This window comes from Patagioenas fasciata, chromosome 39 (assembly GCF_037038585.1).
Source record: "Patagioenas fasciata isolate bPatFas1 chromosome 39, bPatFas1.hap1, whole genome shotgun sequence".
NCBI lineage: Eukaryota > Metazoa > Chordata > Aves > Columbiformes > Columbidae > Patagioenas > Patagioenas fasciata.
In genome coordinates this window covers 1,645,337-1,664,272 of record NC_092558.1, presented here as the reverse complement: position 1 = coordinate 1,664,272, position 18,936 = coordinate 1,645,337, and the positions used below count along the sequence as shown (strand labels likewise).

The following is an 18,936-nucleotide window of genomic DNA, read 5'->3' as shown; positions in this document are numbered from 1 at the left end:
CCACACCGCACCCATCGTCGCCTCTATGCCGTCACCCCTCGGGAACGTTGTTCCCGGGAGCCTCGAATGGCCCTGCCTGCCGAAACCACGGCCCGAGGGCCGCCCGCCTCCGAACCTTGGCGACGAACGTCGCCTCGCGGAGCGGCCGGGACCGGGGAAAAAAAAACCCAGCCGGGGGAAAAAAAAAAATCCCCCGGCTGGGGTTTTTTTATTCTATTTTAAAATTGAAATGTACCTGAAAAGGAAAAAACATTAACCTGCAAGGACAAAAGCCCACAACCCAGAAACACAAACGCACCAGATCACACAGCTCAGCACACTGCTCATTCACCCGACAAAGCCACCCCACACATCACAGCCATCGTCCCCTCTATGCCGTCGCCCCTCGGGAACGTTGTTCCCGGGAGCCTCGCATGGCCCTGCCTGCCAAAACCCCGGTCCTACGGCCATCCCCGTCCGAACGTTGGCGACGAACGTCACCTCACGGAGCGGCCGGGACCGGGGAAAAAAAAACCCAGCCGGGGGAAAAAAAAAAAATCCCCCGGCTGGGGTTTTTTTATTCTATTTTAAAATTGAAATGTACCTGAAAAGGAAAAAACATTAACCTGCAAGGACAAAAACCCACAACCCCAACTATACAAATGCGCCACAATCACACGGCTCACCGCACCGCTCATTCACCTACCAAACCCACCCCACCCTCACACGGCACCCCTCGTCCCCTCTGTGCCGTCGCTCCTCGGGAACGTCGTTCCCGAGAGCCTCGGATGGCCCTGCCTGCCAAAACCCCGGTCCTACGGCCGACCCCGTGCGAACCTTGGCGACGAATGTCACCTCACGGAGCGGCCGGGACCGGGGAAAAAAAAACCCAGCCGGGGGAAAAAAAAAAAATCCCCCGGCTGGGGTTTTTTTATTCTATTTTAAAATTGAAATGTACCTGAAAAGGAAAAAACATTAACCTGCAAGGACAAAAACCCACAACCCCAACTATACAAATGCGCCACAATCACACGGCTCACCGCACTGCTCATTCACCTACCAAACCCACCCCACCCTCACACGGCACCCCTCGTCCCCTCTGTGCCGTCGCTCCTCGGGAACGTCGTTCCCGAGAGCCTCGGATGGCCCTGCCTGCCAAAACCCCGGTCCTACGGCCGACCCCGTGCGAACCTTGGCGACGAACGTCGCCTCGCGGAGCGGCCGGGACCGGGGAAAAAAAAACCCAGCCGGGGGAAAAAAAAAAAATCCCCCGGCTGGGGTTTTTTTATTCTATTTTAAAATCTAAAAGAACCTGAAAAGGAAAAACCATTAACCTGCAAGGACAACAACCCACAACCCAGAAACACAAACGCACCAGATCACACAGCTCAGCACACCGCTCATTCACCCGACAAAGCCACCCCACGCATCACAGCCATCGTCCCCTCTGCGCCGTCGCCCCTCGGGAACGTTGTTCCCGGGAGCCTCGAATGGCCCTGCCTGCCAAAACCCCGGTCCTACGGCCTCCCGCCTCCGAACCTTGGCGACGAACGTCGCCTCGCGGAGCGGCCGGGACCGGGGAAAAAAAAACCCAGCCGGGGGAAAAAAAAAAAATCCCCCGGCTGGGGTTTTTTTATTCTATTTTAAAATTGAAATGTACCTGAAAAGGAAAAAACATTAACCTGCAAGGACAAAAACCCACAACCCCAACTATACAAATATGCCACAATCACACAGCTCACCGCACCGCTCATTCACCTACCAAACCCACCCCACCCTCACACGGCACCCTTCGTCCCCTCTGTGCCGTCGCTCCTCGGGAACGTCGTTCCCGAGAGCCTCGGATGGCCCTGCCTGCCGAAACCCCGGTCCTACGGCCTCCCGCCTCCGAACCTCGGCGACGAACGTCGCCTCGCGGAGCGGCCGGGACCGGGGAAAAAAAAACCCAGCCGGGGGAAAAAAAAAAAAATCCCCCGGCTGGGGATTTTTTATTCTAATATAAATTCTAAAAGAACCTGAAAAGGTAAACCATTAACCTGCAAGGACAAAAACCCACAACCCCAAAATACAAACGCACCAGATCACACAGCTCAGCACAACTCTCATTCACCTACCAAACCCACACTCACACTGCAGCCCTCGTCCCCTCTGTGCCGTCGCCCCTCGGGAACCCGGCTCCCGGGAGCCTCCGAAACGGCCCTGCCTGCCGAAACCCGGCCCGAGGGCCACCCGCCTCCGAACCTCGGCGACGAACGTCGCCTCGCGGAGCGGCCGGGACCGGGGAAAAAACCCAGTCGGGGGGGATGGATCCCCCGGCTGGAGTTTTTTATTCTTTAACTTTGGAATTTACCTGAAAAGGAAAAAAAATTGAACCTCCAAGGACAAATAACTACAGCCCCGAGCCGCGTTCGCTCGAGGTTTCGCGCTATCCGAACGCTCTGCGCGTCGTCTACCCCATCGACCGCTTGTTCCTCTCCCGAAGATTGGCTTGACACGGGGATTTCACGCTCGGCGCTTATTTCCCTTGCCGTCCTTCGTATAGTTCTTGACCGCGGTGACCTATTCTCGCTCGGCTTCCCGATCCCGTCGATTACCGCGACCTCCTTCCTCTGAGATTCCACGACTCAAACTCGCCCCGCGTCTCCGTCGCCGAACGCCGACGACGCCCGCGATCCCCCCGACGTCGCTCGGTCTCGCCGGACGGCTTGGGCTGAGGCGGAATGTAATGGCGAGGGACGCTAATGCTGACTAGGAGGACAGAACATGCTAAGCGAATTCGGCTGAAACTTGATGCGGAGCGATTTCGACGTGGACGGGAGATGCCGAAGGCTACGGGGAGGCCTTTCCGTCGAGACATGAGGTTGGGATCGGACCCCCTCGTTTTCTAAACTCCTCTGCGGACGGGAGCCCGGGTGCGGCCGGATCCGAACTCGGCCCCGCGCTGGATCTACGGTCGGCCTCCCGGCCGTGCGGGGGACAGAGAAAACACCTAAGATATTATATTGACATATGGCTAAAGGACTGGATGTGCACACCTGACTCCTTATACCGCTCAGCCTGAATTTCAGAATGGCATCGCTCTGCGCCTCGGCGTCCGTACCACCCTTCCGGAGGCACGGGGACGGTTGATCGTGGTCTAAGTCCTCGGTCTATCGGGGCGACCTCTCGGGCAAAATCCGTGTAAATAACCGACCGAACGGAGCGGTACTGCGGGAAGGCTGACCGGAGCTGCCGCTTCTGCTGAGGTCCCGGCCGAGCGTGGAAATCCCTGGGTATTTATACCCTTACAAACTATTCACCCGCCCCTCTACGCTGCGATTCGGTCCGATAGCGATAGCCGACTCTCCGGTCTTCTCGCTTCCGGGCGGATCCTTTGCGCCGACCTCGCGCCGGACTCGGCTCTGCGCGGCGGTAGATTCGGTTTACGGTCCGTGGGAGCGTCCCGACGGCCTCGAACGTGGCGTTTTCGGCGACGGAAGCCTATTCCTGCGGGAACGTGTAAAGCGCGCCTTACGGGATGGGTGACGATCGGAGTCTGTAGCCGCTTTTGTTACCGTCGAGTAAAGGCTATAATTATGAGTGCTACATAGCCTAATAAAACGCCTTTTGATAAGTGAGTCGTGTTCACAATGTAGTCCCCTGCAAAAAAAAAATACAAAAAGATTTCATTAAAACAGGCTTTGTCTATGAAATAACAGCACACCACAGAAAACACTAGTCAACAATGGTCTCTGTAACAACTGCAAAACACCACTAAAAGGACTTACAACTCCCCTGCCCCCAGCTACTGCGTCCCAGATGACTTCTGGCTACACATTTTAACACGTCAACAGATTAACCGTGGACTCCTACAGCTCACTCCACCCGCCCCTGACTTCACACCGCCGGGCAGAGCAGCTCCGAGCCGAATGCGCACGTGCGCAGACCAACACGCCACAGAACGTTACAGACGACATCATGTCAACAACACCAACAATACCCAACGATGGCAACAACTCCCAAGCACAGAGGCATTGATCAAAAGAACCTGCAGGGGGGTAGTGGTGTGGCGAGGAGCCTCCACTGCAACCCCAGAAAACAAAGGAGCCGAACGTCACAGCCCCTTATGAGACGGCGGCACTGGCGCACACACACGCAGAGACGGCGGCACTGGCGCACACACACGCAGAGACGGCGGCACTGGCGCACACACACGCAGAGACGGCGGCACTGGCGCACACACACGCAGAGACGGCGGCACTGGCGCACACACACGCAGAGACGGCGGCACTGGCGCACACACACGCAGAGACGGCGGCACTGGAGCACACACACGCAGAGACGGCGGCACTGGCGCACACACACGCAGAGACGGCGGCACTGGCGCACACACACACGCAGAGGAGACGGCGGCGCTACTTAAAAACTTCAAGATGCTGGGAAGAAGTGCCACTCCCTGAGACTGGAGTGGTACAGAGCAGAGCTGCTGATGCAGCCCAGAACTACACCATAAAACACAACTGAGCAGAAACATCCAAAATGCAAAAACCATTCACACTTTCAGCTACTGATACAATAAAACTGGGACCCAATTGGCGCTACGCCAATTGGCTCTGGCGTTCAAAATCCCAGGATGGCGCCTGGGATCCCTGTCGGGTCCCTCAAACGCGATGAGACCCCGGGACCGTCTGACAGGCACAATGCAAGCCTCCCGACCTGCAACACAACACTGACACTGCTTAAAAACTTCAAGATGCTGGGAAGAAGTGCCAGTCCCTTAGACTGGAGGGGTACAGAGCAGAGCTGCCGATGCAGCCCAGAACTACACCATAAAACACAACTGAGCAGAAACATCCAAAATGCAAAAACCATTCACACTTTCAGCTACTGATACAATAAAACTGGGACCCAATTGGCGCTACGCCAATTGGCTCTGGCGTTCAAAATCCCAGGATGGCGCCTGGGATCCCTGTCGGGTCCCTCAAACGCGATGAGACCCCGGGACCGTCTGACAGGCACAATGCAAGCCTCCCGACCTGCAACACAACACTGACACTGCTTAAAAATTTCAAGATGCTGGGAAGAAGTGCCAGTCCCTTAGACTGGAGGGGTACAGAGCAGAGCTGCCGATGCAGCCCAGAACTACACCATAAAACACAACTGAGCAGAAACATCCAAAATGCAAAAACCATTCACACTTTCAGCTACTGATACAATAAAACTGGGACCCAATTGGCGCTACGCCAATTGGCTCTGGCGTTCAAAATCCCGGGATGGCGCCCGGGATCCCTGTCAAATCCCTCAAACGCGACGAGACCCCGGGATCGTCTGACAGGCACAACGCAAGCCTCCTGACCTACAACACAACACTGACACTACTTAAAAACTTCAAGATGCTGGGAAGAAGTGCCAGTCCCTTAGACTGGAGGAGTACAGAGCAGAGCTGCCGATGCAGCCCAGAACTACACCATAAAACGCAACTGAGCAGAAACATCCAAAATGCAAAAACCATTCACACTTTCAACTACTGATACAAGAAAACCGGGACCCGATTGGCACTACGCCAACTGGCACCGGCGTTCCGGATCCCGGGATGGCGCCCGGGATCCCTGTCGGGTCCCTCAAGCGCGACGAGACCCCGGGACCGTCTGACAGGCACAATGCAAGCCTCCCGACCTGCAACACAACACTGACACGAGGCTGGAGCTGCCCTGCCCGGGACACGCTGGCATCGCACTGTGAAGTTCCCTGGATCCTTCACCTGCCCAAAAGGGACTGTTCCTGGAGCACCCTTGCCCCAAAGAGAACTTTACCCCCCTCCCTGCAGTTCCCAACCCCTTCCCAGCCCCCCAGCCTCCACTTATCTTTCAGAGGGCCAAGAGACTGAATCCATCTTCAACAGAGGAAAACACCACATGTGCTGATGGAGATCTTCCTGCATCGCCGGGTTCCTCCTCGACATCTGCAATAACACAAGAAAACACACGCTCACTAAGCAGAGCGAGCACACAATATAAAGGCACAAGGCACATCTTCGCTCTGACACCACGCACCCACCCACCTGCTTACGGCGCTCTGCTCGGCTCTTCCGTCGCTCTTTCGTGCCAGGTTGTCCCTCTGCATCTGAAATCAAGGTATTCAACAAGTCACCCAAATGCTCATCAACAGCTTGACCATTCCACAGGTCTGCTTTCTATTCAGGAATACCACCCGACACTCTAATTGAGTCCCTAAAACACTGGGGAAGGGACTGCCAGCTCCCCTGCCCACAGCTACTGCATCCCAGGTGACCGCACAACCTCTGCCTACACAATTGAATCTGTCAACAGATTAACCCTGGACTCCTAGAGTTCTCTCCACCCGCCCCTGACTCCACACCGCCGGGCAGAGCAGCTCCGAGCCGAACGTGCACGTGCGCAGACAAACGGGCCACAGAACGCTATGGACGACACGACCGCAACGGCACCGAAAACGCTCTGCAACGACAGTGACCCAAAACCAGAGACGGCATCAAACAAAACGCCCTGCAGGGAGGCAGTGATGAGGCAAGGAGCCTCTTCTGCAACCCCAGGAAAAAGGAGCTGAACATCATGGCCCCTTATGAGACGGCGGCTCTGGGGCGCACGCACGCCCGCAGAGACGGCGGCTCTGGGGCGCACGCACGCCCGCAGAGACGGCGGCTCTGGGGCGCACGCACGCCCGCAGAGACGGCGGCTCTGGGGCGCACGCACGCCCGCAGAGACGGCGGCTCTGGGGCGCACGCACGCCCGCAGAGACGGCGGCTCTGGGGCGCACGCACGCCCGCAGAGACGGCGGCTCTGGGGCGCACGCACGCCCGCAGAGACGGCGGCTCTGGGGCGCACGCACGCCCGCAGAGACGGCGGCTCTGGGGCGCACGCACGCCCGCAGAGACGGCGGCTCTGGGGCGCACGCACGCCCGCAGAGACGGCGGCTCTGGGGCGCACGCACGCCCGCAGAGACGGCGGCTCTGGGGCGCACGCACGCCCGCAGAGACGGCGGCTCTGGGGCGCACGCACGCCCGCAGAGACGGCGGCTCTGGGGCGCACGCACGCCCGCAGAGACGGCGGCTCTGGGGCGCACGCACGCCCGCAGAGACGGCGGCTCTGGGGCGCACGCACGCCCGCAGAGACGGCGGCTCTGGGGCGCACGCACGCCCGCAGAGACGGCGGCTCTGGGGCGCACGCACGCCCGCAGAGACGGCGGCTCTGGGGCGCACGCACGCCCGCAGAGACGGCGGCTCTGGGGCGCACGCACGCCCGCAGAGACGGCGGCTCTGGGGCGCACGCACGCCCGCAGAGACGGCGGCTCTGGGGCGCACGCACGCCCGCAGAGACGGCGGCTCTGGGGCGCACGCACGCCCGCAGAGACGGCGGCTCTGGGGCGCACGCACGCCCGCAGAGACGGCGGCTCTGGGGCGCACGCACGCCCGCAGAGACGGCGGCTCTGGGGCGCACGCACGCCCGCAGAGACGGCGGCTCTGGGGCGCACGCACGCCCGCAGAGACGGCGGCTCTGGGGCGCACGCACGCCCGCAGAGACGGCGGCTCTGGGGCGCACGCACGCCCGCAGAGACGGCGGCTCTGGGGCGCACGCACGCCCGCAGAGACGGCAGCTCTGGGGCGCACGCACGCCCGCAGAGACGGCAGCTCTGGGGCGCACGCACGCCCGCAGAGACGGCGGCTCTGGGGCGCACGCACGCCCGCAGAGACGGCGGCTCTGGGGCGCACGCACGCCCGCAGAGACGGCGGCTCTGGGGCGCACGCACGCCCGCAGAGACGGCGGCTCTGGGGCGCACGCACGCACGCAGAGACGGCGGCGCTACTTAAAAACTTCAAGATGCTGGGAAGAAGTGCCAGTCCCTTAGACTGGAGGAGTACAGAGCAGAGCTGCCGATGCAGTCCAGAATGACACCATAAAACACAACTGAGCAGAAACATCCAAAACGCAAAAACCATCCACGCTTTCAGCTGCTGATACAAGAAAACCGGGACCCGATTGGCGCTATGCCAACTGGCACCGGTGTTCCCGATCCCGGGATGGCGCCCGGGATCCCTGTCGGGTCCCTCAAGCGCGACGAGACCCCAGGATCCTCTGACAGGCACAATGCAAGCCTCCCGACCTGCAATACAACACTGACACGAGGCTGGAGCTGCCCTGCCCGGGACACGCTGGCATCGCACTGTGAAGTTCCCTGGACCCTTCACCTGCCCTAAAGGGACTGTTCCTGGAGCACCCTTGCCCCAAAGAGAACTTTACCCCCCTCCCCGCAGTTCCCAACCCCTTCCCAGCCCCCCAGCCTCCACTTATCTTTCAGAGGGCCAAGAGACTGAATCCATCTTCAACAGAGGAAAACACCACATGTGCTGATGGAGATCTTCCTGCATCGCCGGGTTCCTCCTCGACATCTGCAATAACACAAGAAAACACGCGCTCACTAAGCAGAGCGAGCACACAATATAAAGGCACAAGGCACATCTTCGCTCTGACACCACGCACCCACCCACCTGCTTGCGGCGCTCTGCTCGGCTCCTCCGTCGCTCTTTCGTGCCATGTTGTCCCTCTGCATCTGAAATCAAGGTATTCAACAAGTCACCCAAATGCTCATCAACAGCTTGACCATTCCACAGGTCTGCTTTCTATTCAGGAATCCCACCCGACACTCTAATTGAGTCCCTAAAACACTGGGGAAGGGACTGCCAGCTCCCCTGCCCACAGCTACTGCATCCCAGGTGACCGCACAACCTTTGCCTACACAATTGAATCTGTCAACAGATTAACCCTGGACTCCTAGAGTTCTCTCCACCCGCCCCTGACTCCACACCGCCGGGCAGAGCAGCTCCGAGCCGAACGTGCACGTGCGCAGACAAACGGGCCACAGAACGCTATGGACGACACGACCGCAAAGGCACCGAAAACGCTCCGCAACGACAGTGACCCGAAACCTGAGACGGCATCGATCAAAACGCCCTGCAGGGAGGCAGTGATGAGGCAAGGAGCCTCTTCTGCAGCCCCACGAAAAAGGAGCCCAACGTCACGGTCCCTTATGAGACGGCGGCACTGGTGTACACACACACGCAGAGACGGCGGCACTGGCGCACACACACAGAGGAGACGGCGGCACTGGCGCACACACACGCAGAGGAGACGGCGGCACTGGCGCACACACACGCAGAGGAGACGGCGGCACTGGCGCACACACACGCAGAGGAGACGGCGGCACTGGCGCACACACACGCAGAGGAGACGGCGGCACTGGCGCACACACACGCAGAGGAGACGGCGGCACTGGCGCACACACACGCAGAGGAGACGGCGGCACGACCTAAGAACTTCTTCCCAGCATCTTGAAGTGCCAGTCCCTGGGACTGGAGGGGTAGAGAGCAGAGCTGCTGAAGCAGCCCAGAATGACACCATAAATCACAACTGACCAGAAACGTCCAAAATGCAAGCACCGTCCACGCTTTTGGCTGATGATACAATAATCCAGCACCCGACTGGCACTACGCCAATTAACACCGGCATTCCGGATCCCGGGATGGCACCTGAGAGGCCCGTTGGGCCCCCGGAGTGCAGCGAGACCCCGGGATCGTCTGACAGACGCGAGGCAGGCTTCCCGAGCTACACGACAACGCAGACGCAGGCTGGAGCTGCCCTGCCCGGCACGTGCTGGCGTCGCGCTGTAAAGTTCCCTGGGCCCTTTACCCACCCAAAGGGGACTTTTCCTGGACAGCCCTTTCCCTTATCGGAACTTTACCCCCAGCCCTGCGATTCCCGGCCCCTTCCCGGCCCCCGTGCCTCCACTTATCTTTCAGAGGGCCGAGGGATCGAATCCACCTTCGACAGAGCAAACGCCACATGTGCTAACGGAGATGTTCCTGCATCGCCGGGGTCCTCTTCAACATCTACGGTAACACAGGAAAACGCACGCTCACTAAGCCGTGCCAGCATACCGTATTGCGGGGTAAACGCCGACTCCTCCCGCGACACCCACCTCCTAAGATCCTCGGCGTTCCGTTCGGCGCGTCGTGTCACGGGTGCGGTCACAAACCCTCGTCGCTCGTAACGCCTAAGACAGCGAGAAACGAAAGAACTGTAGGGCTTGGAGCGAGTCCCCAGCCCCACGCTCCTCCTCGCCCATACCCCGGCTCACCAGAAACGTTCCTCCGAGTCCAAAGGGCCCAAAAGGAGCCTGCAAAACAAGAAGGAAACGCTGAACCGAGTCACCGGGCGACACCGGGCTCCTCGACACCCGCCGCCGCCTCACCTTCTCGGCTGCTGGTCGGCGTGCGGCTTCGCCCCTCCGAGCCGGTCTGCGGCACCTGCGAAAACAAAGGCACCTGCTCAGACGCTACCTGAAAACAGCCTGCCCGCAGACAATTCCATCTCCCGCTCCTTTACCTTGGCCGCTCGCCCGCCTGGCCGCCCTTGCTTTTGACTGCAACGCTGTTGACCACAGAGGTTCAGCTGCCGCCTGTAAAACACAACCAAAGGACGCTCACACCTGCACTGGCAACACGGGACCTGAAACGAGCTGCTGCTCTGGCCAAACACTCGTTCCTCACCTTGCCCGAGGAGCTGCGGTGCCGATACCCAGCTTTCCTCTTCGCTTCGCACCTGTAAAACAGACAAACAACCAAACTTAGATAAAGACAGAGGGCACATCTTCCCTCTGACACCACGCACCCACCCACCTGCTTACGGCGCTCTGCTCGGCTCTTCCGTCGCTCTTTCGTGCCAGGTTGTGCCTCTGCATCTGAAATCAAGGTATTCAACAAGTCACCCAGATGCTCATCAGCAGCTTGACCATTCCACAGGTCTGCTTTCTATTCAGGAATCCCACCTGAAGCTCTAATTGAGTCCCTAAAACACTGGGGAACAGACTGCCAGCTCCCCTGCCCACAGCTACTGCATCCCAGGTGACCGCACAACCTTGTCCTACACAATTGAATCTGTCAACAGATTAACCCTGGACTCCTAGAGTTCTCTCCACCCGCCCCTGACTCCACACCGCCGGGCAGAGCAGCTCCGAGCCGAACGTGCGCGTGCGCAGACAAACGCACCACAGAACGCTATGGACGACACGACCGCAACGGCACCGAAAACGCTCTGCAACGACAGTGACCCGAAACCAGAGATGGCATCAATCCAAATGCCCTGCAGGGAGGCAGTGATGAGGCAAGGAGCCTCTTCCGCAGCCCCACGAAAAAGGAGCCCAACGTCACGGCCCCTTACGAGACGGCGGCACTGGCGCACACACACACGCAGAGACGGCGGCACTGGCGCACACACACGCAGAGGAGACGGCGGCACTGGCGCACACACACGCAGAGGAGACGGCGGCACTGGCGCACACACACGCAGAGGAGACGGCGGCACTGGCGCACACACACGCAGAGGAGACGGCGGCACTGGCGCACACACACGCAGAGGAGACGGCGGCACTGGCGCACACACACGCAGAGGAGACGGCGGCACTGGCGCACACACACGCAGAGGAGACGGCGGCACTGGCGCACACACACGCAGAGGAGACGGCGGCACTGGCGCACACACGCAGAGGAGACGGCGGCACTGGCGCACACACACGCAGAGGAGACGGCGGCACGACCTAAGAACTTCTTCCCAGCATCTTGAAGTGCCAGTCCCTGGGACTGGAGGGGTAGAGAGCAGAGCTGCTGATGCAGCCCAGATTGACACCATAAATCACAACTGACCACAAACATCCAAAACGCAAGAACCACCCACGCTTTTGGCTGATGATACAATAATCCAGCACCCGATTGGCTCTACGCCAATTAACACCGGCATTCCGGATCCCGGGATGGCACCTGAGAGGCCCGTTGGGCCCCGGGAGCGCAGCGAGACCCTGGGATCGTCTGACAGGCGCTAGGCAGGCTTCCCGAGCTACACGACAACGCAGACGCAGGCTGGAGCTGCCCTGCCCGGCACGTGCTGGCGTCGCGCTGTAAAGTTCCCTGGGCCCTTTACCCACCCAAAGGGGACTTTTCCTGGACAGCCCTTTCCCTCATCAGAACTTTACCCCCCTCCCTGCGATTCCCGGCCCCTTCCCGGCCCCCGTGCCTCCACTTATCTTTCAGAGGGTTGTGGGACCAAATCCACCTTCGACAGAGAAAACGCCACGTGCGCTAACGGAGATGTTCCTGCATTGCCGGGGTCCTCTTCAACATCTACGGTAACACGAGAAAACACACGCTCACTAAGCCGTGCCAGCACACGGTATCGCGGGGTAAACGCCGACTCCTCCCGCAACACCCACCTCCTCCTAAGATCCTCGGCGTTCCGTTCGGCGCGTCGTGTCACGGGTGCGGTCACAAACCCTCGTCGCTCGTTACGCCTAAGACAGCGAGAAACAAAAGAACTGTAGGGCTTGGAGCGAGTCCCCAGCCCCACGCTCCTCCTCGCCCATACCCCGGCTCACCAGAAACGCTCCTCCGAGTCCAAAGGGCCCAAAAGGAGCCTGCAAAACAAGAAGGAAACGCTGAACCGAGTCACCACGCGACACCGGGCTCCTCGACACCCGCCGCCGCCTCACCTTCTCGGCTGCTGACCGGCGTGCGGCTTCGCCCCTCCGAGCCGGTCCGCGGCACCTGCGAAAACAAAGGCACCCGCTCGGACGCTGCTCAAAAACAGCCCGCCCGTAGATGGGCCCGTCTACCGCTCCTTTACCTTGGCCGCTCGCCCACCTGCCTGCCCACCCTTGCTTTTGACTGCAACGCTGTTGACCACAGAGGTTCAGCTGCCGCCTGTAAAACACAACCCAATGACGCTCACACCTGCACTGGCAACACGGGACCTGAAATGAGCTGCTGCTTCGGCCCGACGCTCATCGTTCGCCTTGCCCGAGGAGCTGCGGTGCTAATACCCAGGTTTCCTCTTCGCTTCTATGAAAGAGACAAATGACCAAACTTACATAGAGCCACACGGCACATCTTCCCGCTGGCACCACGCACCGACCCACCTGCTTATGGCGCGCTGCTCGCCTCTTCGGTTGCTCTTTCGTACCAAGTCATCCCTCTACCTCTGAAAACAAGGTATTCAACAAGTCACCCAGACGCTCATCAAGCGCTTGACCATTCCACAGATTTGCTTTCTATTCAGGAATCCCACCCAACACTCTAATTGAGTCCCTAAAACACTGGGGAAGGGACTGCCAGCTCCCCTGCCCACAGCTACTGCATCCCAGATGACCGCACAACCTTTGCCTACACAATTTGATCTGCCAACAGATTAACCCTGGACTCCTAGAGTTCACTCCACCCGCCCCTGACTCCACACCGCCGGGCAGAGCAGCTCCGAGCCAAACGTGCACGTGCGCAGACAAACGCGTCACAGAACGCTATGGACGACACGACCGCAACGGCACCGAAAACGCTCTGCAATGACAGTGACCCGAAACCAGAGACGGCATCAATCCAAATGCCCTGCAGGGAGGCAGTGATGAGGCATTGAGCCTCTTCTGCAGCCCCACGAAAAAGAAAAGGGAGCCGAACGTCACGGCCCCTTACGAGACGGCGGCACTGGCGCACACACACGCAGAGGAGACGGCGGCACTGGCGCACACACACGCAGAGGAGACGGCGGCACTGGCGCACACACACGCAGAGGAGACGGCGGCACTGGCGCACACACACGCAGAGGAGACGGCGGCACTGGCGCACACACACGCAGAGGAGACGGCGGCACTGGCGCACACACACGCAGAGGAGACGGCGGCACTGGCGCACACACACGCAGAGGAGACGGCGGCACTGGCGCACACACACGCAGAGGAGACGGCGGCACTGGCGCACACACACGCAGAGGAGACGGCGGCACTGGCGCACACACACGCAGAGGAGACGGCGGCACTGGCGCACACACACGCAGAGGAGACGGCGGCACTGGCGCACACACACGCAGAGGAGACGGCGGCACTGGCGCACACACACGCAGAGGAGACGGCGGCACTGGCGCACACACGCAGAGGAGACAGCGGCACTGGCGCACACACGCAGAGGAGACAGCGGCACTGGCGCACACACGCAGAGGAGACGGCGGCACGACCTAAGAACTTCTTCCCAGCATCTTGAAGTGCCAGTCCCTGGGACTGGAGGGGTAGAGAGCAGAGCTGCTGATGCAGCCCAGATTGACACCATAAATCACAACTGACCACAAACATCCAAAACGCAAGAACCACCCACGCTTTTGGCTGATGATACAATAATCCAGCACCCGATTGGCTCTACGCCAATTAACACCGGCATTCCGGATCCCGGGATGGCACCTGAGAGGCCCGTTGGGCCCCCGGAGCGCAGCGAGACCCCGGTATCGTCTGACAGACGCGAGGCAGGCTTCCCGAGCTACACGACAACGCAGACGCAGGCTGGAGCTGCCCTGCCCGGCACGTGCTGGCGTCGCGCTGTAAAGTTCCCTGGGCCCTTTACCCACCCAAAGGGGACTTTTCCTGGACGGCCCTTTCCCTTATCAGAACTTTACCCGCCTCCCTGCGATTCCCGGCCCCCGTGCCTCCACTTATCTTTCAGAGAGCCGAGGGACGGAATCCACCTTCCACAGAGGAAAACGCCACGTGCGCTAACAGGGATCTTCTCGCAGTTGTCGCTTTCTCCATCGTCGCCTACAGTAAGGAAAGCGAGGACACGCATGCTATAGAGCGCCCAAATAATATTTATCCGTAGTAGCCTACGGTTCGTTGCTCACCTTGGCTGAGTTCTGGGAGGTACATTTGAATGATCCACCGGGGATCGCCGCACGCTGCAAAGGTTCTGGAGACGAGATGCTTCTCCAGGAGAAGAGATTATATTAACAACTATTAATACAGCAATACAAACCGAAAAACAACACTCCATCTCCATCATGGTCAGGAGTTTTGGGAAAATGCAAAGCACCTGGAAATGAATCAACAAATGAAACATAATGAGAAACAACTCTTCTACTACAGCTATTGTTAAACCTTCGCTGTCCCTGAAGCTCTTACGTCAAACAGGCACCTCTGCTTGTCCAAAGACATCTGCCCACTTAGATTAAACGTCTCAAAAGCTGCTGGCTGCTGAAGGAGCAGCAGAGAACCACCACCCAAGCTGCCCTGGAGCAGAATGAGCTCCCTGCCTGGGGACCGGGGCTCAAATACCCAGGGCTCCGCCCACCCCTTCCCACAAACCCCTGCGAAAGGGGCGGGGTCATTCACCCCAGACCCCCTCACCACCCTTACCAAATTACCTGGAATCTCCCTGAAAATGACAGCGCCTGCACTTTATTGCTGCTATTGCAGCTACAATGAGATTGAGTATGGATTTCAACTTAGTTTTTCTAGGGAGCAGATAGAAAGTGAAATACCACCACCAGCACTCCAGCATCTTCATTGTAGTCAGGAATTTCAGGAAAACGCAAAGGACCTGGAATTGAATCAACAAATGAAAAATAATGACAAACAACCTTTCTACTACAACTGCTACTGAACCTTTGCTGCTCCTGAAGCTCTTACGTCAAACAGACACCTCCGCTTGTCCAAAGACATCTGCCCATTTGGATTAAACAGCTCAAAAGCTGCTGGCTGCTGAAGGAGCAGCAGAGAACCACCACCCAAGAGGCTCTGGAGCAGAATGAGCTCCCTGCCCGGGGACCGGGGCTCAAATACCCAGGGCTCCGCCCACCCCTTCCCACAAACCCCTGGGAAAGGGGCAGGGTCATTCACCCCAGACCCCCTCACCACCCTTACCAAATTACCTGGAATCTCCCTGAAAATGACAGCGCCTGCACTTTATTGCTGCTATTGCAGCTACAATGAGACCGAGTATGGATCTCAACTTAGATTTTCTAGGGAGCAAATAGAAAGTGAAATACCACCACCAGCACTCCAGCATCTTCATTGTAGTCAGGAATTTCAGGAAAATGCAAAGGACCTGGAATTGAATCAACAAATGAAAAATAATAACAAACAACCTTTCTACTACAACTGCTACTGAACCTTTGCTGCTCCTGAAGCTCTTATGTCAAACAGACACCTCCGCTTGTCCAAAGACATCTGCCCACTTAGATTAAACATCTCAAAAGCTGCTGAAGGAGCAGCAGAGAACCACCACCCAAGAGGCTCTGGAGCAGAATGAGCTCCCTGCCCGGGGACCGGGGCTCAAATACCCAGGGCTCCGCCCACCCCTTCCCACAAACCCCTGGGAAAGGGGCGGGGTCATTCACCCCAGACCCCCTCACCACCCTTACCAAATTACCTGGAATCTCACTGAAAATGACAGCACCTGCACTTTATTGCTGCTATTGCAGCTACAATGAGACCGAGTATGGATCTCAACTTAGTTTTTCTAGGGAGCAGATAGAAAGTGAAATACAACTGCCAGCGCTCCATCTCCATTGTAGTCAGGAATTTTCGGAAAATGCAAAGCAGCTGGAACCGAATCAATGAATGAAACATAATGACAAACAACCTTTCTACTACAGCTGCTACTGAACCTTTGCTGCTCCTGAAGCTCGTACCTCGAACAGACACCTCCGCTTCTCCAAAGACGTCTGCCCACGTAGATTAAACGGCTCAAAAGCTGCCGAGGGGAGGGGTCGATCGTCCCAGGCCCCGCCCACCACCCTTATAAAATCACCTGGACCCTAACTATAAATGACAGCACCTGTGGGAGATTTAAGGGATGTTCTTAAGGTTGTTGTGCGGATGGGTTTCTGTTAGGTAGAGATTTATTTCTGACCTAGACAAAGCGACTCCGAGGCCGGCGCGAAGGCTGAAAAACACCACCTGTTATGAGGGTGAGGTAATTCTATAATAACGAGACCCGAACGTGGACGATATCCGATCAGCCGACGCGTGTTTGGAACGTGGACGCTTATCGGGAAATAACTGCATATACAAGGAGGCTTGTCTCCGCAATAAATGGCTTCGCTTGAACTCGTGTTGAGTTGCGTGGAGTCCGTGAGTTTGCGCCCTCGCGAGCGGAGACCCCGACGTGATCCCTAAGGAGAATTTACGGAAGGCGCGCGACCGCTGCGGGGAGCGAGCCCCAGCTGGAACGGCTCGGCTGGACCGGGACCGGGACATGGGCTGCAGGCTGCGTGACTCCCGATTGACGGCTACGGAGCGACAGAGGAGGGATGAAGGATCCGATATCGTCGCAACGGACGCCCAAAGAGGAGCGAGAGGAGATGGGGCAGAATATTTTTAAAGAAGAAGAAGAAATACTGGGGGGTTCTCCCGCATATTCTCTCTAAGAGAGGGGTGAAGTATGAGGAGAGTAACCTCAAAACACTGTTCATTTGGTGCAGAGGCAGTGGGTTTCCTGCTGAACTGTTAGGAGTTTTTCAAATAGAGACCTGGGAAAAAGTGGGAACTGTGTTGTGGAAGGCGATTAGTCGCAGTGAAAAATATATTCTCGGCCTTGTAACCACCTATAAACTGGTAATTACTACGGTGAAGCAATTAAAACCTGGAAAGACTGTTATGAGCATTAGTGACTCAAAACTTTAACTTGAACTTTGGGATGATAGCTAAAATCCTAACCCTAAACCCTAACCCGGTGTGAAGTGGCCGGGGGGGAGGTGTGTTTACCTCATTTGCATATTTAATGAGGTAGTTTTCATAATCGGGTTTAATTTCCATAATCAGGGTCTCATTTGTTTCGTGTGTGTTTGGCTGTTTATTGTTTGAGTATTTCCTAGGGGTACGGCAATGTCATGTAATGGATCGGAACGTGTAATTTAGTTTTTTCTTCTTTTTCCACACAAAATACCTACAAGTCTGGTGCAGCAGTAGGGCTGTGGAAGCTCTAGGGGAGGACTGGAATTATTAATTAATTAATCAATTAGTTAATAATTAATTAAATGAATAATTCCAGTCTTTCGCCATCACAATCGCACAGCAGTGAACTCGTAAGAGCAAAGCAGCCGTCTGACAGACGCGCTCAGAACCAGGCGAGGCTGGGGTCACAAAAACGGACTCGCATTGTGGTAACATCACTTTATTTATTGCCCCCCCCCCACCCCCGTGCTTTAAGGTGGGTTGCGCGGGAGTGGGCGGAGTCTTCAGAGGCACCGACGAATCAGCTGAGAGCGATGGTCACCTGCGGGAGGAGCTCGGCCAGGCGGGCGCAGCGATCGGGGGCGGCGGCCAAGGGCGTGTCGGCCAATCGGATGCGGCGCAGCTGGGGGCAGGCGGCCAATGGGGTGAGGGCGGAGGCGTCGCCAATCGCTAAGGTCAGAGTCAAAGGGAAGAACCAATCAGAGCCTGAACCCAGCACCCCCAGTTCACCACAGTTCACCCCAGTTCACCCCAGTTCTCTTTGATCCCGTCGCACTGATCCCCATTGACCCCCACTGACCCCTCAGTGCCTCCCAGTCCCTCCAGTGTCCCCTTGGTTCTCACGGTTTCCATGGAGATCCAGTTCCTCCAGGTGGGGGAGGGGTGGGAAACCCTGCAGAGTTGTGACCTCGTTGAGTGACAAGTCCAGAACCTGCAGGGGAGGGGCAGCCGGATGCTTGGGTCCCTCCTGAACTCCTAGGTCCCCTCAGAACTCCCGGGTTATCCCCTGAACTCCTGGGTCCCCTCAGAACTCCTGGGTCCCCCCCTGAACTCCTGGGTCCTTTGGGGCACTCCTGGGTCCTTTGGGGCACTCCTGGGTGGTCCCCTCCTCATCTCTTGGGTCCCCCTCCTCATCTCTTGGGTCCCCCTCCTCATCTCTTGGGTCCCCCTCCTCATCTCTTGGGTCCCCTCCTGAACTCCTGGATCCTTTGGGGCACTCCTGGGTCCCTCCTGAACTCTTGGGTCCCTCCCGAACTCCTGGATCCTTTGGGGCACTCCTTGGTCCCGCCCTGAACTCCTGGGTCCCCTCCTGAACTCTGGATCCTTTAAGGTACTCCTGGGTCCCCCCCTGAACTCCTAGGTCTCCCCCTGAACTCCTGGGGGGGTCCCCTCCAGAACCCTTAGGTC

At 58.0% G+C, this 18,936-nt stretch overlaps 1 long non-coding RNA gene across 1 annotated transcript; it reads right to left on the bottom strand.

Annotated features, from left to right (window-relative positions):
- Window positions 1-17,952: 17,952 nt before the first annotated feature.
- Window positions 17,953-18,603, bottom strand: LOC139826288 (uncharacterized). Its single transcript, XR_011736238.1, has 2 exons — window positions 18,373-18,603; window positions 17,953-18,198 (listed from the first exon to the last, which is right to left on the bottom strand). It is a non-coding gene; the product is annotated as an uncharacterized lncRNA (long non-coding RNA).
- Window positions 18,604-18,936: the final 333 nt, after the last annotated feature.